At 44.6% G+C, this 24,462-nt stretch overlaps 12 non-coding genes across 12 annotated transcripts; 8 read left to right on the forward strand and 4 right to left on the reverse strand.

The window, feature by feature from the left end:
• Positions 1-892: 892 nt before the first annotated feature.
• Positions 893-964, forward strand: TRNAE-UUC (transfer RNA glutamic acid (anticodon UUC)). The gene has a single exon. It is a non-coding gene; the product is annotated as a tRNA-Glu (tRNA).
• An 848-nt stretch (positions 965-1,812) lies between these two features.
• Positions 1,813-1,885, reverse strand: TRNAM-CAU (transfer RNA methionine (anticodon CAU)). The gene has a single exon. It is a non-coding gene; the product is annotated as a tRNA-Met (tRNA).
• Positions 1,886-2,005: 120 nt separating this feature from the next.
• On the forward strand, positions 2,006-2,077 carry TRNAE-UUC (transfer RNA glutamic acid (anticodon UUC)). Its single transcript has one exon. It is a non-coding gene; the product is annotated as a tRNA-Glu (tRNA).
• A 1,041-nt stretch (positions 2,078-3,118) lies between these two features.
• Positions 3,119-3,190, forward strand: TRNAE-UUC (transfer RNA glutamic acid (anticodon UUC)). The gene has a single exon. It is a non-coding gene; the product is annotated as a tRNA-Glu (tRNA).
• Positions 3,191-4,038: 848 nt separating this feature from the next.
• On the reverse strand, positions 4,039-4,111 carry TRNAM-CAU (transfer RNA methionine (anticodon CAU)). Its single transcript has one exon. It is a non-coding gene; the product is annotated as a tRNA-Met (tRNA).
• Positions 4,112-14,787: 10,676 nt separating this feature from the next.
• Positions 14,788-14,859, forward strand: TRNAE-UUC (transfer RNA glutamic acid (anticodon UUC)). The gene has a single exon. It is a non-coding gene; the product is annotated as a tRNA-Glu (tRNA).
• Positions 14,860-15,774: 915 nt separating this feature from the next.
• On the reverse strand, positions 15,775-15,847 carry TRNAT-CGU (transfer RNA threonine (anticodon CGU)). The gene has a single exon. It is a non-coding gene; the product is annotated as a tRNA-Thr (tRNA).
• A 120-nt stretch (positions 15,848-15,967) lies between these two features.
• Positions 15,968-16,039, forward strand: TRNAE-UUC (transfer RNA glutamic acid (anticodon UUC)). The gene has a single exon. It is a non-coding gene; the product is annotated as a tRNA-Glu (tRNA).
• A 1,961-nt stretch (positions 16,040-18,000) lies between these two features.
• On the reverse strand, positions 18,001-18,073 carry TRNAM-CAU (transfer RNA methionine (anticodon CAU)). Its single transcript has one exon. It is a non-coding gene; the product is annotated as a tRNA-Met (tRNA).
• Positions 18,074-20,405: 2,332 nt separating this feature from the next.
• On the forward strand, positions 20,406-20,477 carry TRNAE-UUC (transfer RNA glutamic acid (anticodon UUC)). The gene has a single exon. It is a non-coding gene; the product is annotated as a tRNA-Glu (tRNA).
• Positions 20,478-21,519: 1,042 nt separating this feature from the next.
• Positions 21,520-21,591, forward strand: TRNAE-UUC (transfer RNA glutamic acid (anticodon UUC)). Its single transcript has one exon. It is a non-coding gene; the product is annotated as a tRNA-Glu (tRNA).
• A 2,127-nt stretch (positions 21,592-23,718) lies between these two features.
• Positions 23,719-23,790, forward strand: TRNAE-UUC (transfer RNA glutamic acid (anticodon UUC)). Its single transcript has one exon. It is a non-coding gene; the product is annotated as a tRNA-Glu (tRNA).
• Positions 23,791-24,462: the final 672 nt, after the last annotated feature.

Consider the following 24,462-nt stretch of genomic DNA (forward strand, 5'->3'; position numbering starts at 1 on the left):
GGAAATGAAATACTATCAGGAACACAGGAACTCACAGGGCAAGCTGAAGTTCATCCAGCAACTAATGGCTCATGCATGCGCTTTGGCGTACGTATATGCGCACTGGCACATGAATTTTCACACATGAATAATATCAGGATCACAGGAACTCACAGGGGAAGCTGAAGATCATCCAGCAACTAATGGCTTATGCTGCTAGCTTTAAATAGGCCACTGGGCACCAGAAATTGTCACGCATTGTGTGCGCTTTGGCGTACGCACATGCGTACTAGCACATGAAGTTTCTCGGCCGTTCTCGCTCTTCTGCACATTTGCATTGGCAAATATCTATGTGCCAATCTTCTGCAAACCATTCTCTGACAGAGACATCATCTTTTTTTTCCACACCTTTGAAAAAGCCCTTTTGAATTCCTCGGTGCTTTGTTCTTTCTGTGTGATGAAACTAAGGGAAGCATGTCACATAGATGGAAAATGCCTCTGTTGTTCCAGGATGAGTAGACATTGTATCTTGCAAGGTCTGTTGGATGCAGAGCTAAAGATTTTAGCTGGGTGGAATATGGTGGAAGGCAAAAGAGCACTGAAAGCTTGATCTTGCGGTCAATTTTCCATCCATATGGTTTCCTACAAGACCTAAGGGATGAAGCGTAGTGTTTTTCATAGATTAAGGACCCCAAGGCTCACAAAACGGTTAGAGAGTAGTGCCCCGTGTGAGGATCGAACTCACGACCTTCAGATTATGAAACTGGCGTGCTACCTGCTGCGCTAACGAGGCCAATTAGTGAAAGTGATATGTGTGTCATAGCTGGCCACCATACTTGGAAGCTGATGGCGGTGGCACATCTTTTTTTCCCTTTGGTTTTCTCTATTTTTCTCAAAACAAGGCAGCTAGTTTTCCCATATGGTCTAGCGGTTAGGATTCCTGGTTTTCACCCAGGCGGCCCGGGTTCGACTCCCGGTATGGGAAATGCAAGTCCTTTTAACGACCCGCACACTCCTAGTGCTGAAACCTCAAAGCTGTTTTTCCATTGTAACCTCCAATCATTCCCTTGTTGTCAAAGTACCAAGGGTCAAAGCCAGGGATGCAGACAAGACAGGTCAAGCCGGGTCAGGACAGGAAATGAAATACTATCAGGAACACAGGAACTCACAGGGCAAGCTGAAGTTCATCCAGCAACTAATGGCTCATGCACGCGCTTTGGCGTACGTATATGCGCACTGGCACATGAATTTTCACACATGAATAATATCAGGATCACAGGAACTCACAGGGGAAGCTGAAGATCATCCAGCAACTAATGGCTTATGCTGCTAGCTTTAAATAGGCCACTGGGCACCAGAAATTGTCACGCATTGTGTGCGCTTTGGCGTACGCACATGCGTACTAGCACATGAAGTTTCTCGGCCGTTCTCGCTCTTCTGCACATTTGCATTGGCAAATATCTATGTGCCAATCTTCTGCAAACCATTCTCTGACAGAGACATCATCTTTTTTTTCCACACCTTTGAAAAAGCCCTTTTGAATTCCTCTGTGCTTTGTTCTTTCTGTGTGATGAAACTAAGGGAAGCATGTCACATAGATGGAAAATGCCTCTGTTGTTCCAGGATGAGTAGACATTGTATCTTGCAAGGTCTGTTGGATGCAGAGCTAAAGATTTTAGCTGGGTGGAATATGGTGGAAGGCAAAAGAGCACTGAAAGCTTGATCTTCCGGTCAATGTTCCATCCATATGGTTTCCTACAAGACCTAAGGGATGAAGAGTAGTGTTTTTCATAGATTAAGGACCCCAAGGCTCACAAAATGGTTAGAGAGTAGTGCCCCGTGTGAGGATCGAACTCACGACCTTCAGATTATGAGACTGACGCGCTACCTGCTGCGCTAACGAGGCCAATTAGTGAAAGTGATATGTGTGTCATAGCTGGCCACCATACTTGGAAGCTGATGGCGGTGGCACATCTTTTTTTCCCTTTGGTTTTCTCTATTTTTCTCAAAACAAGGCAGCTAGTTTTCCCATATGGTCTAGCGGTTAGGATTCCTGGTTTTCACCCAGGCGGCCCGGGTTCGACTCCCGGTATGGGAAATGCAAGTCCTTTTAACGACCCGCACACTCCTAGTGCTGAAACCTCAAAGCTGTTTTTCCATTGTAACCTCCAATCATTCCCTTCTTGTCAAAGTACCAAGGGTCAAAGCCAGGGATGCAGACAAGACAGGTCAAGCCGGGTCAGGACAGGAAATGAAATACTATCAGGAACACAGGAACTCACAGGGCAAGCTGAAGTTCATCCAGCAACTAATGGCTCATGCACGCGCTTTGGCGTACGTATATGCGCACTGGCACATGATTTTTCACACATGAATAATATCAGGATCACAGGAACTCACAGGGGAAGCTGAAGATCATCCAGCAACTAATGGCTTATGCTGCTAGCTTTAAATAGGCCACTGGGCACCAGAAATTGTCACGCATTGTGTGCGCTTTGGCGTACGCACATGCGTACTAGCACATGAAGTTTCTCGGCCGTTCTCGCTCTTCTGCACATTTGCATTGGCAAATATCTATGTGCCAATCTTCTGCAAACCATTCTCTGACAGAGACATCATCTTTTTTTTCCACACCTTTGAAAAAGCCCTTTTGAATTCCTCGGTGCTTTGTTCTTTCTGTGTGATGAAACTAAGGGAAGCATGTCACATAGATGGAAAATGCCTCTGTTGTTCCAGGATGAGTAGACATTGTATCTTGCAAGGTCTGTTGGATGCAGAGCTAAAGATTTTAGCTGGGTGGAATATGGTGGAAGGCAAAAGAGCACTGAAAGCTTGATCTTCCGGTCAATGTTCCATCCATATGGTTTCCTACAAGACCTAAGGGATGAAGAGTAGTGTTTTTCATAGATTAAGGACCCCAAGGCTCACAAAATGGTTCGAGAGTAGTGCCCCGTGTGAGGATCGAACTCACGACCTTCAGATTATGAGGCTGACGTGCTCCCTGCTGCGCTAACGAGGCCAATTAGTGAAAGTGATATGTGTGTCATAGCTGGCCACCATACTTGGAAGCTGATGGCGGTGGCACATCTTTTTTTCCCTTTGGTTTTCTCTATTTTTCTCAAAACAAGGCAGCTAGTTTTCCCATATGGTCTAGCGGTTAGGATTCCTGGTTTTCACCCAGGCGGCCCGGGTTCGACTCCCGGTATGGGAAATGCAAGTCTTTTTAACGACCCGCACACTCCTAGTGCTGAAACCTCAAAGCTGTTTTTCCATTGTAACCTCCAATCATTCCCTTGTTGTCAAAGTACCAAGGGTCAAAGCCAGGGATGCAGACAAGACAGGTCAAGCCGGGTCAGGACAGGAAATGAAATACTATCAGGAACACAGGAACTCACAGGGCAAGCTGAAGTTCATCCAGCAACTAATGGCTCATGCACGCGCTTTGGTGTACGTATATGCGCACTGGCACATGAATTTTCACACATGAATAATATCAGGATCACAGGAACTCACAGGGGAAGCTGAAGATCATCCAGCAACTAATGGCTTATGCTGCTAGCTTTAAATAGGCCACTGGGCACCAGAAATTGTCACGCATTGTGTGCGCTTTGGCGTACGCACATGCGTACTAGCACATGAAGTTTCTCGGCCGTTCTCGCTCTTCTGCACATTTGCATTGGCAAATATCTATGTGCCAATCTTCTGCAAACCATTCTCTGACAGAGACATCATCTTTTTTTTCCACACCTTTGAAAAAGCCCTTTTGAATTCCTCGGTGCTTTGTTCTTTCTGTGTGATGAAACTAAGGGAAGCATGTCACATAGATGGAAAATGCCTCTGTTGTTCCAGGATGAGTAGACATTGTATCTTGCAAGGTCTGTTGGATGCAGAGCTAAAGATTTTAGCTGGGTGGAATATGGTGGAAGGCAAAAGAGCTCTGAAAGCTTGATCTTCCGGTCAATTTTCCATCCATATGGTTTCCTACAAGACCCAAGGGATGAAGAGTAGTGTTTTTCATAGATTAAGGACCCCAAGGCTCACAAAATGGTGAGAGAGTAGTGCCCCGTGTGAGGATCGAACTCACGACCTTCAGATTATGAGACTGACGCGCTACCTGCTGCGCTAACGAGGCCAATTAGTGAAAGGGATATGTGTGTCATAGCTGGCCACCATACTTGGAAGCTGAAGGCGGTGGCACATCTTTTTTTCCCTTTGGTTTTCTCTATTTTTCTCAAAACAAGGCAGCCAGTTTTCCCATATGGTCTAGCGGTTAGGATTCCTGGTTTTCACCCAGGCGGCCCGGGTTCCACTCCCGGTATGGGAAATGCAAGTCCTTTTAACGACCCGCACACTCCTAGTGCTGAAACCTCAAAGCTGTTTTTCCATTGTAACCTCCAATCATTCCCTTGTTGTCAAAGTACCAAGGGTCAAAGCCAGGGATGCAGACAAGACAGGTCAAGCCGGGTCAGGACAGGAAATGAAATACTATCAGGAACACAGGAACTCACAGGGCAAGCTGAAGTTCATCCAGCAACTAATGGCTCATGCACGCGCTTTGGCGTACGTATATGCGCACTGGCACATGAATTTTCACACATGAATAATATCAGGATCACAGGAACTCACAGGGGAAGCTGAAGATCATCCAGCAACTAATGGCTTATGCTGCTAGCTTTAAATAGGCCACTGGGCACCAGAAATTGTCACGCATTGTGTACGCTTTGGCGTACGCACATGCGTACTAGCACATGAAGTTTCTCGGCCGTTCTCGCTCTTCTGCACATTTGCATTGGCAAATATCTATGTGCCAGGGGGCGTGGCCTAACTCCGGACGAAGATGGATGCCTAATCCCTGAGCTCCAGCACTCGGGAGTTTAATCCATCTCAATCAGGGCTAATTAAAAGGCATCCACACCAGTGATCAACGGATCGGAGCTGCCCATCGCATCTGGCACCGATGGAGCATCAACAGCAGCCGACAGTTAGCATCCCGGCGATGTTCCGCACGTCACACGGGGAAGGCCTCAAAGCCGCGGCCTCGCCTAAGACGTCCATGCCGCCCGGCGGCTCCACGGCCCTCGCGGACGCCGCGAACGGAGCGAACGGTCCACAGAGGCAAGAATCCCCTCAGCCCCAACCGTTCAGCCTAGCAGACCTTCAGGCCAACCTTCAAGCAATGTCTATGGACATAAAAGCCTCCTTTTCCGCTGCAATCAATGAAATAAGAGCTGACATTCAAGGCATAGCAGCAAGAACTGGAGCAATGGAACAAGCCTCAGCCCATCATGCAGAAGCAATAAGGCAAGTACAAAAAAACGCTGACATACATCTAAATCATATTATAGATATGCACCGCCGCATTGAAGATTTGGACAATAGGGGGAGGAGACATAATATTAGAATCAGAGGTGTCCCAGAAATGACTGACCAAAACCCAGTAGAGCAAACTGCTGCTGCACTGTTTAATGACATACTGGACAGACCTCCTGACTCCCCTATTGAATTTGAAAGGATCCACAGAGCTCTGCGGCCCAGAGGTAGAGATGATGATCCACCTAGAGACATAATTTGCTGCCTGGTCAATTTCCCTCTGAAGGAAGCGATTCTTAAAAAAGCGAGAGAAAAAGGCAGAATCATCTTTAATGGAAATGAAATAAAACTGTACCAAGACCTATCAAATATCACGCTACAGCAACGTAAAGCCTTACGCCCGATCACAGAACAGCTACGCACCAGAGGCATTCCATACAGGTGGAAGTTTCCCTTTTGCCTATCTGCCACGTGGCGAGGCCACACAGCGCTACTGCGCACACCAGATGACCTTCAATCATTTGCCGAAGCTTTGGATCTCCCCAGAATTGAGGTACCGGACTGGTACAGCTCCTTCACACCAAGCGAATCGTGGATGGCGATCTCCAACAACCTCACTCCAAGAACCCAAAGAATTAGAGACCGTCGCCGCAGATCACCGTCTCCGCACTACAACAGAAGAAATGCTCTCCAAAGAAGTCCTGGAATCTCCCCTCCCAGACGCAGAGACCGCATAGATCACCGTGATCACCGAGAGCAAATGGACACTTGACTTCATACCTTCCACGTTAAGTCAAACCTCTAGAAGTTCTCATAAAACGTGACTTTGCCTATTCTACGCTTCTAATATCCTTTTCTGTTTTCTTTTCTGCTCCACTCTGTTCTCACCCCCTTTTTTTTTTCTTACCACCTTTTTCCCCTTTTTACTTTGTCTCATAACTCCCTCCCTCCTGTAAAGAAGGACACTTCAAGGAAATCTTGGTAAGAGACTTTATGAGAGAAACGAAGGGCAGGAGATAGGTCGCGAATGAGTAAGAGGGATACATTTCTTCTATGCATACCTGCTCTGATCCATTCAGATATGGTTTAGGAATAGATAATCTCATAAAGTTAGCCTATTAGCGCCCCTCACTCACCCCAGAGCTGACATTCTGAATCACTACAGTAATGAGCTTCTTCTTTACTGTAACATAGTCACTAATCATCCCTGATCAACCAAATTGTAGATTACTTAATCATTCTTTAAAGATATGGTGCAATACCAAGGGAGGAGGGGGGGGAGGGGGAGAATAGAGTGGGAAAGAGTAAAAAGTTAGAATTTAAAATGCTTCAAGTTACTTCAATGCTTTTACAGATAGTCTTGTTGTCGCTTCGACCGTAATTACAATTTGGGGTCAAGGACACAAAATGCCATTTTTCTGGCATTCTAAAGTTAACATACTTATTGATCAGAACACAGCCTACTAGTTATGTCTTTACATGATATAGAAAGTTCGTATGTGTGTGTTCTCAATACCGCTGATATGTTTATCTCGATAATAGAAAAGAATATAAGATGTTCAAGATACAGGCATTGTTGATGCGGGTTAAAAATGTTTAAAGTTCAGAATTTCTATAGAATTGTTATTTACGGCAATAAGACCGAGGGAGACCTCCTCCCCCTCGGAAGGTCGACGGTATATATTCTAGTCGTCAGATCGCAACCAATCTTTCACCCCCCTATATTTCACTGGGAGAGACATATTGTTGTTATACTGCTCTTAATATAAGGTACACCTGACACAAACCTCTCATAGACTAGACAAAATGGCTTCCACCATAAACTAATCAACCGCTTCATCAGATTTCTGTAGACACTTGAAATACTCTATTGTCTCTTTCAAGCTATTAATCTTGGTACACCCTTATTGTTTCTGCCCTGTCGTGGTTTTTCATTTATACATTAAGGGCTAAATTACAATAACTCACCCTTGAAACCTCCTAATGGATAATAGGTCTGATACCAACCCCTACCCTGGCCCAATCTATCGAGAAAATGCCCTAATCTAATTAAACATTATCTCAATTGTCTTCTCCCGAGTGCAGGAAGTAAATCCATAGCAAGAGGAGAAATCTCACAAAGAATAAAGAAAGGAAGAAACTATCAAGAGAGAAGAGGGAAAACTTCTTTCTTTTTAGTATACCGCTAATCTCTTAGCAATCACAAGCATCCATTGAGCCCTGAGTAGTCCCCGTTCTCACACAAAGGGCAACCTCCTTTGCTCTTTGAACAAACCGGATCCCCAATAGGGTAGACTAGCAGGTCTATCTCTACCCCCGGTCTAACCCCCTTCTCACATCCCTCCCCCTCACCCCTATTACCCTCTACCCCCCCCCCCCCCCCCCGTTTTTTTTTTTTTTTTTATTATCCTTGGTTTCTCTGAAACTTACCCATTCACCTAGAAGTATACAGCCAAACTTCAAGATGACTAATAGTAAACAGAATACCACTCCACTAATGATCAAATTCCTCTCAATTAATGCCAAAGGACTTAACATACCTGAAAAAAGGACCAAATTACTCAACGAATTCCACAAACACAAAACAAATATCATATGTATCCAAGAAACACATTTCAAATCCGAAAAATTCCCGAAACTACAAGACAAACGCTTCCCATTTGCCTACCATGCCTCAAATCCCGAAGGGAAAACAAAAGGGGTCTCAATTTTGATCTCCAATCAGACATCATTCCAACTCCAGGACTCTATGTCTGATCCTGGAGGCAGATTTATATTTTTAAAAGGTAAACTTGGCCATCACCCCATCACTATTGCAAATATTTATGCTCCAAACTCTAAACAGGTAGCCTTTTTCCGTAAAATCAAAGACCTACTAACGACTTTCGCGTCTGGTATTATCATCCTAGGGGGAGACTTTAATATTCCGCTAAACCCCGCAATAGACACCTCGAGCGGAGCATCGAGCCTTCCATATAGAGCATTAAAACAAATTAAAATTCAGCTACAAAACCTTATGCTACATGATTCCTGGAGAACTCTCAATCCCCAAGCCAAGGACTTCACATTCTTTTCCAGTGTTCATCAAAAATATTCAAGAATAGATTATTTCTTCATAACACAACCAGACCTATCCCTCCTGACCAACAGTACCATCGAACCAATGACCATTTCAGACCATCACCCTATCACCATGACTCTAACCTTCCCTGAGAAAAACACTAGCACAAAAACATGGAGACTAAACACTTCCTTATTGAAAGATCCCAAAGATATTTCAGAGTTTAATGAAACACTAAAAGACTACTTTGCACGTAATGATAACGGAGAAACCTCATCAATCACACAGTGGGAGGCACACAAATGTGTTATCAGAGGAGAATTTATAAGAAAATTAGCCAAAATAAAGAAAGAAAAACAATCCAAGATAAACTCATTGATAGCGCGTATCCATAATCTTGAAACAACACATAAAAGAACTATTGCAGTCTCAACATTTGAGGAGTTAACAAACGCGAGGAAACTACTCGCAGATGAACTAAATATCAAAACCAAAAGGCAATATATCCTAAGACACAAAATATACTATGAGCAAGGAAACAAAAGTGGGAGACTGCTCGCTAAAGCAGTACAAAACAAAAAAATCTCAGCAACAATTCACCAAATAATGGACAAACAAGGCAAATTACAATCCTCGAATGTGGAGATTGCAAAACAATTTGAATTATATTACCAATCTCTTTATAACATCCCTTCCAATCCCAAGAGTCCACTAAATTCAGACCTAAGAGCCAACCTTATCCAAGAATTTCTAAGTAAATACAGCCCACCCCGAATCTCAAACGCTACTGCCCAGAAACTTGAAGAACCAATCTCTGGCGCGGAACTAGATAAAGCCATAAAAGAGATGAAAATAGGAAAAGCCCCAGGCCCTGATGGATTACCCCTACAATATTACAAGACTTTCATTGACATACTAAAACCTCAATTTTTGAAATCTTTTCAATCCTTACACTCCGAGAAACACCCCCCCAAGCAACTACTAGAAGCCCATATAACTGTAATACCCAAAGAAGGCAAGGACATCACCCAGGTCACAAACTATAGGCCGATTTCCTTAATTAATGTCGATGTAAAACTTTATGCGAAAATTTTAGCTAACAGAATACTACCTCTACTAACATCCCTAATTACCCTAGACCAAGTGGGCTTTATTCCTGGCAGAGAGGGAAGAGATAACACGACCAAAGCCTTAAACATTAGTTACTGGTTAACTTTAAAACAAAAACAAGGATTCTTTCTCTCCCTCGATGCAGAGAAGGCGTTCGATGGGGTGGCATGGGATTTCATAGATTCATAGTTCATAGTTCTGAACAATATAGGAATACTACCACAAATGCGATCCTACATAAATGTATTATATTCCAATCCGACTGCACGAGTTCGTGTAAACAACCACCTATCGAACGCCTTCAATCTACGAAATGGCACCCGACAAGGATGCCCACTCTCCCCACTCCTATTTGTCCTCACTCTAGAACCACTATTAAATAGAATTAGAACAAATAATGACATTAAGGGAATAGAAATTCAAAATAACACCTACAAAGTCGCAGCATTCGCTGATGATATGTTACTCTTCCTATCGGAACCCCACACATCCTTGCCTAATCTCCTCAAAGACCTGGAACATTTCCATCTTCTTTCCAATCTAAAAATCAACCATGCCAAATCTAACGCTCTTAATATCACCCTGCAGCCAAGTTCAGTAGAACTCTGCAAGAAAAATCACCCATTTATCTGGGCTGAAAAGAGCATAACTTATTTGGGCATCGAAATTCCCTCAGATTTAAAAATGCTATACCAATTAAACTATATTCCCATCCTAAAAGAAACACGAGATGATTTGAGAAGATGGAACGCCCTAAACATCTCATGGTTTGGCAGGGCCTCGCTAATAAAAATGACAATCTTACCCAGATACCTATATGTCATGCAAACTATCCCCATCAGAGTGCCACTATCCTTTTTTGCAGCCTTTCGTAAAGCATGCTCCATGTTTATATGGAGGGGCAAAACCCCCAGAATAAAGTTTGCCAGACTAAACCTCCCTAAACACAAGGGTGGTATAGCTCTCCCTGACCTTAGGAAATACCACCAAGCAACACTCTTATCCCGTATAGTGGACTGGAATATTCATCAAGCTGTTAAGGATTGGGTGACGCTAGAGCAATCTCAGTTCACCTTCCCAATTAAGTCACTTCCGTGGATCCACCCTAAACACCACCCTAATCACATCAAAATGCACCCCCTAGTTGGACCCACGTTGGAAATTTTTAACAACACATTCAAATCCAAAATACCCACCCCTTGGTATAGCCCTCTCACACCTCTGAGAAATAACCCTGACTTCCCACCAGGATTAGATAGAAACTTTCTTTTACTCAATTGGCCACATAAAGAAATCCTCGCCAAACATTTCTTCAAAAATGGACAAATACTCTCTAGAGAAGATCTCCATGACACTATAACACCCTTCCAAATACCCCATTGGAACTATATTCAAATTAGACATTTCCTGACCAACAGAAAGACAACGCATCTTTGGACGAAACCCCTAACGACTGTTGAAGACCTATGTATGAAGAAAGACCCACATAGACATATTATATCAATCATTTATAATTCACTATTTGAAGGGACACCCGATCTGACCATCAAAACATGTGAACATTGGGAAAGAGACCTTGATATCTCAATATCCGAAAAACAATGGGAAAAATTATATATTTACGCACACAAAGGGTCTCTAAATGTAGCTACCCAGGAATGTAGCTATAAAATTTTGTCCAGATGGTATAGGACCCCCTCTATCATACACAAGTTCTCCCCTACATCCTCAGAAAAATGCTGGAGATGCAAACGAGAAGAGGGCTCGATGCTCCATGTGTGGTGGTCCTGCCCCTCGATCCAGACCTTCTGGATGGAGGTTCACGAAACAATCAACAAAATCTCCTCAGAACACCTGATTTTTAACGCGGCACAATACCTCCTTCACTTGAATGACATCCCCAAAAAAACTTATCTAAAATCATTGCCAATGTTTATGGTCAACGCGGCTCGTCACTGTATCCCCATCCACTGGCGCTCCGAGGCCATTCCAACGAAAAAAGAATGGTTTCGGAGAATCAACAACATAGAGCAGATTGAAGAACTTATAAGTGTATCTCAGGAAAAAATTACTAAATTCTTTGCAACCTGGCATGAATGGATAGAATATAAAAACACTCCGGAATACAAATCAATTGTAAACCATTAGAAAATTACTTCTATAAGAGCTAAGTTCAGACAGAATTGAAATACATTTTGTAATCATAAGTACTTTTCTTACGGTACTGTTTCCCCTCCCCCCCCATTCTCTTTTTTTTTTTTTTCTCTTCCCCATTCTCTCCCTTCACCCCTCACCCTTCCCCCACCCCTATACTTCCCCCCCCTACTCTGGGTATAGTTAGCCAAATTACCAACTGTCCTTCAGTATTATGATGGAATATTTTGTTGATATGTTCATATATATATATTGTACTATCTACAGGAATATTATTTTTCTAATTTCCTTTATAACTGTACTTTACCATTATCACATATACAATATGCGACTGTATTTGTTTGTTTACTATGTTGTATTTTATGCTCTGGTTCACTCAATAAAATTTGTGAAACAAAAAAATATCTATGTGCCAATCTTCTGCAAACCATTCTCTGACAGAGACATCATCTTTTTTTTCCACACCTTTGAAAAAGCCCTTTTGAATTCCTCTGTGCTTTGTTCTTTCTGTGTGATGAAACTAAGGGAAGCATGTCACATAGATGGAAAATGCCTCTGTTGTTCCAGGATGAGTAGACATTGTATCTTGCAAGGTCTGTTGGATGCAGAGCTAAAGATTTTAGCTGGGTGGAATATGGTGGAAGGCAAAAGAGCACTGAAAGCTTGATCTTCCGGTCAATGTTCCATCCATATGGTTTCCTACAAGACCTAAGGGATGAAGAGTAGTGTTTTTCATAGATTAAGGACCCCAAGGCTCACAAAATGGTTAGAGAGTAGTGCCCCGTGTGAGGATCGAACTCACGACCTTCAGATTATGAGACTGACGCGCTACCGTGAAAGTGATATGTGTGTCATAGCTGGCCACCATACTTGGAAGCTGATGGCGGTGGCACATCTTTTTTTCCCTTTGGTTTTCTCTATTTTTCTCAAAACAAGGCAGCTAGTTTTCCCATATGGTCTAGCGGTTAGGATTCCTGGTTTTCACCCAGGCGGCCTGGGTTCGACTCCCGGTATGGGAAATGCAAGTCCTTTTAACGACCCGCACACTCCTAGTGCTGAAACCTCAAAGCTGTTTTTCCATTGTAACCTCCAATCATTCCCTTGTTGTCAAAGTACCAAGGGTCAAAGCCAGGGATGCAGACAAGACAGGTCAAGCCGGGTCAGGACAGGAAATGAAATACTATCAGGAACACAGGAACTCACAGGGCAAGCTGAAGTTCATCCAGCAACTAATGGCTCATGCACGCGCTTTGCCGTACGTATATGCGCACTGGCACATGAATTTTCACACATGAATAATATCAGGATCACAGGAACTCACAGGGGAAGCTGAAGATCATCCAGCAACTAATGGCTTATGCTGCTAGCTTTAAATAGGCCACTGGGCACCAGAAATTGTCACGCATTGTGTGCGCTTTGGCGTACGCACATGCGTACTAGCACATGAAGTTTCTTGGCCGTTCTCGCTCTTCTGCACATTTGCATTGGCAAATATCTATGTGCCAATCTTCTGAAAACCATTCTCTGACAGAGACATCATCTTTTTTTTCCACACCTTTGAAAAAGCCCTTTTGAATTCCTCTGTGCTTTGTTCTTTCTGTGTGATGAAACTAAGGGAAGCATGTCACATAGATGGAAAATGCCTCTGTTGTTCCAGGATGAGTAGACATTGTATCTTGCAAGGTCTGTTGGATGCAGAGCTAAAGATTTTAGCTGGGTGGAATATGGTGGAAGGCAAAAGAGCACTGAAAGCTTGATCTTCCGGTCAATTTTCCATCCATATGGTTTCCTACAAGACCTAAGGGATGAAGAGTAGTGTTTTTCATAGATTAAGGACCCCAAGGCTCACAAAATGGTTAGAGAGTAGTGCCCCGTGTGAGGATCGAACTCACAACCTTCAGATTATGAGACTGACGCGCTACCTGCTGCGCTAACGAGGCCAATTAGTGAAAGAGATATGTGTGTCATAGCTGGCCACCATACTTGGAAGCTGATGGCGGTGGCACATCTTTTTTTCCCTTTGGTTTTCTCTATTTTTCTCAAAGAAAGGCAGCTAGTTTTCCCATATGGTCTAGCGGTTAGGATTCCTGGTTTTCACCCAGGCGACCCGGGTTCGACTCCCGGTATGGGAAATGCAAGTCCTATTAACGACCCGCACACTCCTAGTGCTGAAACCTCAAAGCTGTTTTTCCATTGTAACCTCCAATCATTCCCTTGTTGTCAAAGTACCAAGGGTCAAAGCCAGGGATGCAGACAAGACAGGTCAAGCCGGGTCAGGACAGGAAATGAAATACTATCAGGAACACAGGAACTCACAGGGCAAGCTGAAGTTCATCCAGCAACTAATGGCTCATGCACGCGCTTTGGCGTATGTATATGCGCACTGACACATGAATTTTCACACATGAATAATATCAGGATCACAGGAACTCACAGGGGAAGCTGAAGATCATCCAGCAACTAATGGCTTATGCTGCTAGCTTTAAATAGGCCACTGGGCACCAGAAATTGTCACGCATTGTGTGCGCTTTGGCGTACGCACATGCGTACTAGCACATGAAGTTTCTCGGCCGTTCTCGCTCTTCTGCACATTTGCATTGGCAAATATCTATGTGCCAATCTTCTGCAAACCATTCTCTGACAGAGACATCATCTTTTTTTTCCACACCTTTGAAAAAGCCCTTTTGAATTCCTCGGTGCTTTGTTCTTTCTGTGTGATGAAACTAAGGGAAGCATGTCACATAGATGGAAAATGCATCTGTTGTTCCAGGATGAGTAGACATTGTATCTTGCAAGGCCTGTTGGATGCAGAGCTAAAGATTTTAGCTGGGTGGAATATGGTGGAAGGCAAAAGAGCACTGAAAGGTTGATCTTCCGGTCAATTTTCCATCCATATGGTTTCCTACAAGACCTAAGGGATGAAGAGTAGTGTTTTTCATAGATTAAGGACCCCAAGGCTCACAAAATGGTTAGAGAGTAGTGCCCCGTGTGAGGATCGAACTCACGACCTTCAGATTATGAGACTGATGCGCTACCTGCTGCGCTAACAAGGCCAATTAGTGAAAGTGATATGTGTGTCATAGCTGGCCACCATACTTGGAAGCTGATGGCGGTGGCACATCTTTTTTTCCCTTTGGTTTTCTCTATTTTTCTCAAAACAAGGCAGCTAGTTTTCCCATATGGTCTAGCGGTTAGGATTCCTGGTTTTCACCCAGGCGGCCCGGGTTCGACTCCCGGTATGGGAAATGCAAGTCCTTTTAACGACCCGCACACTCCTAGTGCTGAAACCTCAAAGCTGTTTTTCCATTGTAACCTCCAATCATTCCCTTGTTGTCAAAGTACCAAGGGTCAAAGCCAGGGATGCAGACAAGATAGGTCAAGGCGGATCAGGAACTTGTTGTCAAAGTTCCAAGGGTCAAAGCCAGGAATGCAGACAAGACAGGTCAAGCCGGGTCAGGACAGGAAATCAAATACTATCAGGAACACAGGAACTCACAGGGCAAGCTGAAGTTCATCCAGCAACTAATGGCTCATGCACGCGCTTTGGCGTACGTATATGCGCACTGGCACATGAATTTTCACACATGAATAATATCAGGATCACAGGAACTCACAGGGGAAGCTGAAGATCATCCAGCAACTAATGGCTTATGCTGCTAGCTTTAAATAGGCCACTGGGCACCAGAAATTGTCACGCATTGTGTGCGCTTTGGCGTACGCACATGCGTACTAGCACATGAAGTTTCTCGGCCGTTCTCGCTCTTCTGCACATTTGCATTGGCAAATATCTATGTGCCAATCTTCTGCAAACCATTCTCTGACAGAGACATCATCTTTTTTTTCCACACCTTTGAAAAAGCCCTTTTGAATTCCTCGGTGCTTTGTTCTTTCTGTGTGATGAAACTAAGGGAAGCATGTCACATAGATGGAAAATGCCTCTGTTGTTCCAGGATGAGTAGACATTGTATCTTGCAAGGTCTGTTGGATGCAGAGCTAACGATTTTAGCTGGGTGGAATATGGTGGAAGGCAAAAGAGCACTGAAAGCTTGATCTTCCGGTCAATGTTCCATCCATATGGTTTCCTACAAGACCTAAGGGATGAAGAGTAGTGTTTTTCATAGATTAAGGACCCCAAGGCTCACAAAATGGTTAGAGAGTAGTGCCCCGTGTGAGGATCGAACTCACGACCTTCAGATTACGAGACTGACGCGCTACCTGCTGCGCTAACGAGGCCAATTAGTGAAAGTGATATGTGTGTCATAACTGGCCACCATACTTGGAAGCTGATGGCGGTGGCACATCTTTTTTTCCCTTTGGTTTTCTCTATTTTTCTCAAAACAAGGCAGCTAGTTTTCCCATATGGTCTAGCGGTTAGGATTCCTGGTTTTCACCCAGGCGGCCCGGGTTCGACTCCCGGTATGGGAAATGCTAGTCCTTTTAACGACCCGCACACTCCTAGTGCTGAAACCTCAAAGCTGTTTTTCCATTGTAACCTCCAATCATTCCCTTGTTGTCAAAGTACCAAGGGTCAAAGCCAGGGATGCAGACAAGACAGGTCAAGCCGGGTCAGGACAGGAAATGAAATACTATCAGGAACACAGGAACTCACAGGGCAAGCTGAAGTTCATCCAGCAACTAATGGCTCATGCACGCGCTTTGGCGTACGTATATGCGCACTGGCACATGAATTTTCACACATGAATAATATCAGGATCACAGGAACTCACAGGGGAAGCTGAAGATCATCCAGCAACTAATGGCTTATGCTGCTAGCTTTAAATAGGCCACTGGGCACCAGAAATTGTCACGCATTGTGTGCGCTTTGGCGTACGCACATGCGTACTAGCACATGAAGTTTCTCGGCCGTTCTCGCTCTTCTGCACATTTGCATTGGCAAATATCTATGTGCCAATCTTCTGCAAACCATTCTCTGACAGAGACATCATCTTTTTTTTCCACACCTTTGAAAAAGCCCTTTTGAATTCCTCGGTGCTTTGTTCTTTCTGTGTGATGAAACTAAGGGAAGCATGTCACATAGATGGAAAATGCCTCTGTTGTTCCAGGATGAGTAGACATTGCATCTTGCAAGGTCTGTTGGATGCAGAGCTAAAGATTTTAGCTGGGTGGAATATGGTGGAAGGCAAAAGAGCACTGAAAGCTTGATCTTCTGGTCAATTTTCCATCCATATGGTTTCCTACAAGACCTAAGGGATGAAGAGTAGTGTTTTTCATAGATTAAGGACCCCAAGGCTCACAAAATGGTTAGAGAATAGCGCCCCGTGTGAGGATCGAACTCACGACCTTCAGATTATGAGACTGACGCGCTACCTGCTGCGCTAACGAGGCCAATTAGTGAAAGTGATATGTGTGTCATAGCTGGCCACCATACTTGGAAGCTGATGGCGGTGGCACATCTTTTTTTCCCTTTGGTTTTCTCTATTTTTCTCAAAACAAGGCAGCTAGTTTTCCCATATGGTCTAGCGGTTAGGATTCCTGGTTTTCACCCAGGCGGCCCGGGTTCCACTCCCGGTATGGGAAATGCAAGTCCTTTTAACGACCCGCACAATCCTAGTGCTGAAACCTCAAAGCGGTTTTTCCATTGTAACCTCCAATCATTCCCTTGTTGTCAAAGTACCAAGGGTCAAAGCCAGGGATGCAGACAAGACAGGTCAAGCCGGGTCAGGACAGGAAATGAAATACTATCAGGAACACAGGAACTCACAGGGCAAGCTGAAGTTCATCCAGCAACTAATGGCTCATGCACGCGCTTTGGCGTACGTATATGCGCACTGGCACATGAATTTTCACACATGAATAATATCAGGATCACAGGAACTCACAGGGGAAGCTGAAGATCATCCAGCAACTAATGGCTTATGCTGCTAGCTTTAAATAGGCCACTGGGCACCAGAAATTGTCACGCATTGTGTACGCTTTGGCGTACGCACATGCGTACTAGCACATGAAGTTTCTCGGCCGTTCTCGCTCTTCTGCACATTTGCATTGGCAAATATCTATGTGCCAATCTTCTGCAAACCATTCTCTGACAGAGACATCATCTTTTTTTTCCACACCTTTGAACAAGCCCTTTTGAATTCCTCGGTGCTTTGTTCTTTCTGTGTGATGAAACTAAGGGAAGCATGTCACATAGATGGAAAATGCCTCTGTTGTTCCAGGATGAGTAGACATTGTATCTTGCAAGGTCTGTTGGATGCAGAGCTAAAGATTTTAGCTGGGTGGAATATGGTGGAAGGCAAAAGAGCACTGAAAGCTTGATCTTCCGGTCAATGTTCCATCCATATGGTTTCCTACAAGACCTAAGGGATGAAGAGTAGTGTTTTTCATAGATTAAGGACCCCAAGGCTCACAAAATGGTTAGAGAGTAGTGCCCCGTGTGAGGATCGAACTCACGACCTTCAGATTATGAGACTGACGCGCTACCTGCTGCGCTAACGAGGCCAATTAGTGAAAGTGATATGTGTGTCATAGCTGGCCACCATACTTGGAAGCTGATGGCGGTGGTACATCTTTTTTTCCCTTTGGTTTTCTCTATTTTTCTCAAAACAAGGCAGCTAGTTTTCCCATATGGTCTAGCGGTTAGGATTCCTGGTTTTCACCCAGGCGGACCGGGTTCGACTCCCGGTATGGGAAATGCAAGTCCTTTTAATGACCCGCACACTCCTAGTGCTGAAACCTCAAAGCTGTTTTTCCATTGTAACCTCCAATCATTCCCTTGTTGTCAAAGTACCAAGGGTCAAAGCCAGGGATGCAGACAAGACAGGTCAAGCCGGGTCAGGACAGGAAATGAAATACTATCAGGAACACAGGAACTCACAGGGCAAGCTGAAGTTCATCCAGCAACTAATGGCTCATGCACGCGCTTTGGCGTACGTATATGCGCACTGGCACATGAATTTTCACACATGAATAATATCAGGATCACAGGAACTCACAGGGGAAGCTGAAGATCATCCAGCAACTAATGGCTTATGCTGCTAGCTTTAAATAGGCCACTGGGCACCAGAAATTGTCACGCATTGTGTGCGCTTTGGCGTACGCACATGCGTACTAGCACATGAAGTTTCTCGGCCGTTCTCGCTCTTCTGCACATTTGCATTGGCAAATATCTATGTGCCAATCTTCTGCAAACCATTCTCTGACAGAGACATCATCTTTTTTTTCCACACCTTTGAAAAAGCCCTTTTGAATTCCTCGGTGCTTTGTTCTTTCTGTGTGATGAAACTAAGGGAAGCATGTCACATAGATGGAAAATGCCTCTGTTGTTCCAGGATGAGTAGACATTGTATCTTGCAAGGTCTGTTGGATGCAGAGCTAAAGATTTTAGCTGGGTGGAATATGGTGGAAGGCAAAAGAGCACTGAAAGCTTGATCTTCCGGTCAATTTTCCATCCATATGGTTTCCTACAAGACCTAAGGGATGAAGAGTAGTGTTTTTCATAGATTACGGACCCCAAGGCTCACAAAACGGTTAGAGAGTAGTGCCCCGTGTGAGGATCGAACTCACGACCTTCAGATTATGAGACTGATGCGCTTCCTGCTGCGCTAACGAGGCCAATTAGTGAAAGTGATATGTGTGTCATAGCTGGCCACCATACTTGGAAGCTGATGGCGGTGGCACATCTTTTTTTCCCTTTGGTTTTCTCTATTTTTCTCAAAACAAGGCAGCTAGTTTTCCCATATGGTCTAGCGGTTAGGATTCCTGGTTTTCACCCAGGCGGTCCGGGTTCGACTCCCGGTATGGGAAATGCAAGTCCTTTTAACGACCCGCACAATCCTAGTGCTGAAACCTCAAAGCTGTTTTTCCATTGTAACCTCCAATCATTCCCTTGTTGTCAAAGTACCAAGGGTCAAAGCCAGGGATGCAGACAAGACAGGTCAAGCCGGGTCAGGACAGGAAATGAAATACTATCAGGAACACAGGAACTCACAGGGCAAGCTGAAGTTCATCCAGCAACTAATGGCTCATGCACACGCTTTGGCGTACGTATATCCGCACTGGCACATGAATAATAACAGGATCACAGGAACTCACAGGGGAAGCTGAAGATCATCCAGCAACTAATGGCTTATGCTGCTAGCTTTAAATAGGCCACTGGGCACCAGAAATTGTCACGCATTGTGTGCGCTTTGGCGTACGCACATGCGTACTAGCACATGAAGTTTCTCGGCCGTTCTCGCTCTTCTGCACATTTGCATTGGCAAATATCTATGTGCCAATCTTCTGCAAACCATTCTCTGACAGAGACATCATCTTTTTTTTCCACACCTTTGAAAAAGCCCTTTTGAATTCCTCGGTGCTTTGTTCTTTCTGTGTGATGAAACTAAGGGAAGCATGTCACATAGATGGAAAATGCCTCTGTTGTTCCAGGATGAGTAGACATTGTATCTTGCAAGGTCTGTTGGATGCAGAGCTAAAGATTTTAGCTGGGTGGAATATGGTGGAAGGCAAAAGAGCACTGAAAGCTTGATCTTCCGGTCAATGTTCCATCCATATGGTTTCCTACAAGACCTAAGGGATGAAGAGTAGTGTTTTTCATAGATTAAGGACCCCAAGGCTCACAAAATGGTTAGAGAGTAGTGCCCCGTGTGAGGATCGAACTCACGACCTTCAGATTATGAGACTGACACGCTACCTGCTGCGCTAACGAGGCCAATTAGTGAAAGTGATATGTGTGTCATAGCTGGCCACCATACTTGGAAGCTGATGGCGGTGGCACATCTTTTTTTCCCTTTGGTTTTCTCTATTTTTCTCAAAACAAGGCAGCTAGTTTTCCCATATGGTCTAGCGGTTAGGATTCCTGGTTTTCACCCAGGCGGCCCGGGTTCGACTCCCGGTATGGGAAATGCAAGTCCTTTTAACGACCCGCACACTCCTAGTGCTGAAACCTCAAAGCTGTTTTTCCATTGTAACCTCCAATCATTCCCTTGTTGTCAAAGTACCAAGGGTCAAAGCCAGGGATGCAGACAAGACAGGTCAAGCCGGGTCAGGACAGGAAATCAAATACTATCAGGAACACAGGAACTCACAGGGCAAGCTGAAGTTCATCCAGCAACTAATGGCTCGTGCACGCGCTTTGGCGTACGTATATGCGCACTGGCACATGAATTTTCACACATGAATAATATCAGGATCACAGGAACTCACAGGGGAAGCTGAAGATCATCCAGCAACTAATGGCTTATGCTGCTAGCTTTAAATAGGCCACTGGGCACCAGAAATTGTCACGCATTGTGTGCGCTTTGGCGTACGCACATGCGTACTAGCACATGAAGTTTCTCGGCCGTTCTCGCTCTTCTGCACATTTGCATTGGCAAATATCTATGTGCCAATCTTCTGCAAACCATTCTCTGACAGAGACATCATCTTTTTTTTCCACACCTTTGAAAAAGCCCTTTTGAATTCCTCGGTGCTTTGTTCTTTCTGTGTGATGAAACTAAGGGAAGCATGTCACATAGATGGAAAATGCCTCTGTTGTTCCAGGATGAGTAGACATTGTATCTTGCAAGGTCTGTTGGATGCAGAGCTAAAGATTTTAGCTGGGTGGAATATGGTGGAAGGCAAAAGAGCACTGAAAGCTTGATCTTCCGGTCAATTTTCCATCCATATGGTTTCCTACAAGACCTAAGGGATGAAGAGTAGTGTTTTTCATAGATTAACTACCCCAAGGCTCACAAAATGGTTAGAGAGTAGTGCCCCGTGTGAGGATCGAACTCACGACCTTCAGATTATGAGACTGACGCGCTACCTGCTGCGCTAACAAGGCCAATTAGTGAAAGTGATATGTGTGTCATAGCTGGCCACCATACTTGGAAGCTGATGGCGGTGGCACATCTTTTTTTTCCCTTTGGTTTTCTCTATTTTTCTCAAAACAAGGCAGCTAGTTTTCCCATATGGTCTAGCGGTTAGGATTCCTGGTTTTCACCCAGGCGGCCCGGGTTCGACTCCCGGTATGGGAAATGCAAGTCCTTTTAACGACCCGCACAATCCTAGTGCTGAAACCTCAAAGCTGTTTTTCCATTGTAACCTCCAATCATTCCCTTGTTGTCAAAGTACCAAGGGTCAAAGCCAGGGATGCAGACAAGACAGGTCAAGCCGGGTCAGGACAAGAAATGAAATACTATCAGGAACACAGGAACTCACAGGGCAAGCTGAAGTTCATCCAGCAACTAATGGCTCATGCACGCGCTTTGGCGTACGTATATCCGCACTGGCACATGAATAATATCAGGATCACAGGAACTCACAGGGGAAGCTGAAGATCATCCAGCAACTAATGGCTTATGCTGCTAGCTTTAAATAGGCCACTGGGCACCAGAAATTGTCACGCATTGTGTGCGCTTTGGCGTACGCACATGCGTACTAGCACATGAAGTTTCTCGGCCGTTCTCGCTCTTCTGCACATTTGCATTGGCAAATATCTATGTGCCAATCTTCTGCAAACCATTCTCTGACAGAGACATCATCTTTTTTTTCCACACCTTTGAAAAAGCCCTTTTGAATTCCTCGGTGCTTTGTTCTTTCTGTGTGATGAAACTAAGGGAAGCATGTCACATAGATGGAAAATGCCTCTGTTGTTCCAGGATGAGTAGACATTGTATCTTGCAAGGTCTGTTGGATGCAGAGCTAAAGATTTTAGCTGGGTGGAATATGGTGGAAGGCAAAAGAGCACTGAAAGCTTGATCTTCCGGTCAATTTTCCATCCATATGGTTTCCTACAAGACCTAAGGGATGAAGAGTAGTGTTTTTCATAGATTAAGGACCCCAAGGCTCACAAAATGGTTAGAGAGTAGTGCCCTGTGTGAGGATCGAACTCACGACCTTCAGATTATGAGACTGACGCGCTACCTGCTGCGCTAACGAGGCCAATTAGTGAAAGTGATATGTGTGTCATAGCTGGCCACCATACTTGGAAGCTGATGGCGGTGGCACATCTTTTTTTTCCCTTTGGTTTTCTCTATTTTTCTCAAAACAAGGCAGCTAGTTTTCCCATATGGTCTAGCGGTTAGGATTCCTGGTTTTCACCCAGGCGGCCCGGGTTCCACTCCCGGTATGGGAAATGCAAGTCCTTTTAATGACCCGCACAATCCTAGTGCTGAAACCTCAAAGCTGTTTTTCCATTGTAACCTCCAATCATTCCCTTCTTGTCAAAGTACCAAGGGTCAAAGCCAGGGATGCAGACAAGACAGGTCAAGCCGGGTCAGGACAGGAAATGAAATACTATCAGGAACACAGGAACTCACAGGGCAAGCTGAAGTTCATCCAGCAACTAATGGCTCATGCACGCGCTTTGGCGTACGTATATCCGCACTGGCACATGAATAATATCAGGATCACAGGAACTCACAGGGGAAGCTGAAGATCATCCAGCAACTAATGGCTTATGCTGCTAGCTTTAAATAGGCCACTGGGCACCAGAAATTGTCACGCATTGTGTGCGCTTTGGCGTACGCACATGCGTACTAGCACATGAAGTTTCTCGGCCGTTCTCGCTCTTCTGCACATTTGCATTGGCAAATATCTATGTGCCAATCTTCTGCAAACCATTCTCTGACAGAGACATCATCTTTTTTTTCCACACCTTTGAAAAAGCCCTTTTGAATTCCTCGGTGCTTTGTTCTTTCTGTGTGATGAAACTAAGGGAAGCATGTCACATAGATGGAAAATGCCTCTGTTGTTCCAGGATGAGTAGACATTGTATCTTGCAAGGTCTGTTGGATGCAGAGCTAAAGATTTTAGCTGGGTGGAATATGGTGGAAGGCAAAAGAGCACTGAAAGCTTGATCTTCCGGTCAATTTTCCATCCATATGGTTTCCTACAAGACCTAAGGGATGAAGAGTAGTGTTTTTCATAGATTAAGGACCCCAAGGCTCACAAAATGGTTAGAGAGTAGTGCCCCGTGTGAGGATCGAACTCACGACCTTCAGATTATGAGACTGACGCGCTACCTGCTGCGCTAATGAGGCCAATTAGTGAAAGTGATATGTGTGTCATAGCTGGCCACCATACTTGGAAGCTGATGGCGGTGGCACATCTTTTTTTCCCTTTGGTTTTCTCTATTTTTCTCAAATCAAGGCAGCTAGTTTTCCCATATGGTCTAGCGGTTAGGATTCCTGGTTTTCACCCAGGCGGCCCGGGTTCGACTCCCGGTATGGGAAATGCAAGTCCTTTTAACGACCCGCACACTCCTAGTGCTGAAACCTCAAAGCTGTTTTTCCATTGTAACCTCCAATCTTTCCCTTGTTGTCAAAGTACCAAGGGTCAAAGCCAGGGATGCAGACAAGACAGGTCAAGCCGGGTCAGGACAGGAAATGAAATACTATCAGGAACACAGGAACTCACAGGGCAAGCTGAAGTTCATCCAGCAACTAATGGCTCGTGCACGCGCTTTGGCGTACGTATATGCGCACTGGCACATGAATTTTCACACATGAATAATATCAGGATCACAGGAACTCACAGGGGAAGCTGAAGATCATCCAGCAACTAATGGCTTATGCTGCTAGCTTTAAATAGGCCACTGGGCACCAGAAATTGTCACGCATTGTGTGCGCTTTGGCGTACGCACATGCGTACTAGCACATGAAGTTTCTCGGCCGTTCTCGCTCTTCTGCACATTTGCATTGGCAAATATCTATGTGCCAATCTTCTGCAAACCATTCTCTGACAGAGACATCATCTTTTTTTTCCACACCTTTGAAAAAGCCCTTTTGAATTCCTCGGTGCTTTGTTCTTTCTGTGTGATGAAACTAAGGGAAGCATGTCACATAGATGGAAAATGCCTCTGTTGTTCCAGGATGAGTAGACATTGTATCTTGCAAGGTCTGTTG

Source organism: Lithobates pipiens, unplaced genomic scaffold (genome assembly GCF_037356315.1).
Source record: "Lithobates pipiens isolate NorthernLeopardFrog02 unplaced genomic scaffold, aLitPip1_a1.2 Scaffold_8, whole genome shotgun sequence".
NCBI classification, from domain to species: domain Eukaryota; kingdom Metazoa; phylum Chordata; class Amphibia; order Anura; family Ranidae; genus Lithobates; species Lithobates pipiens.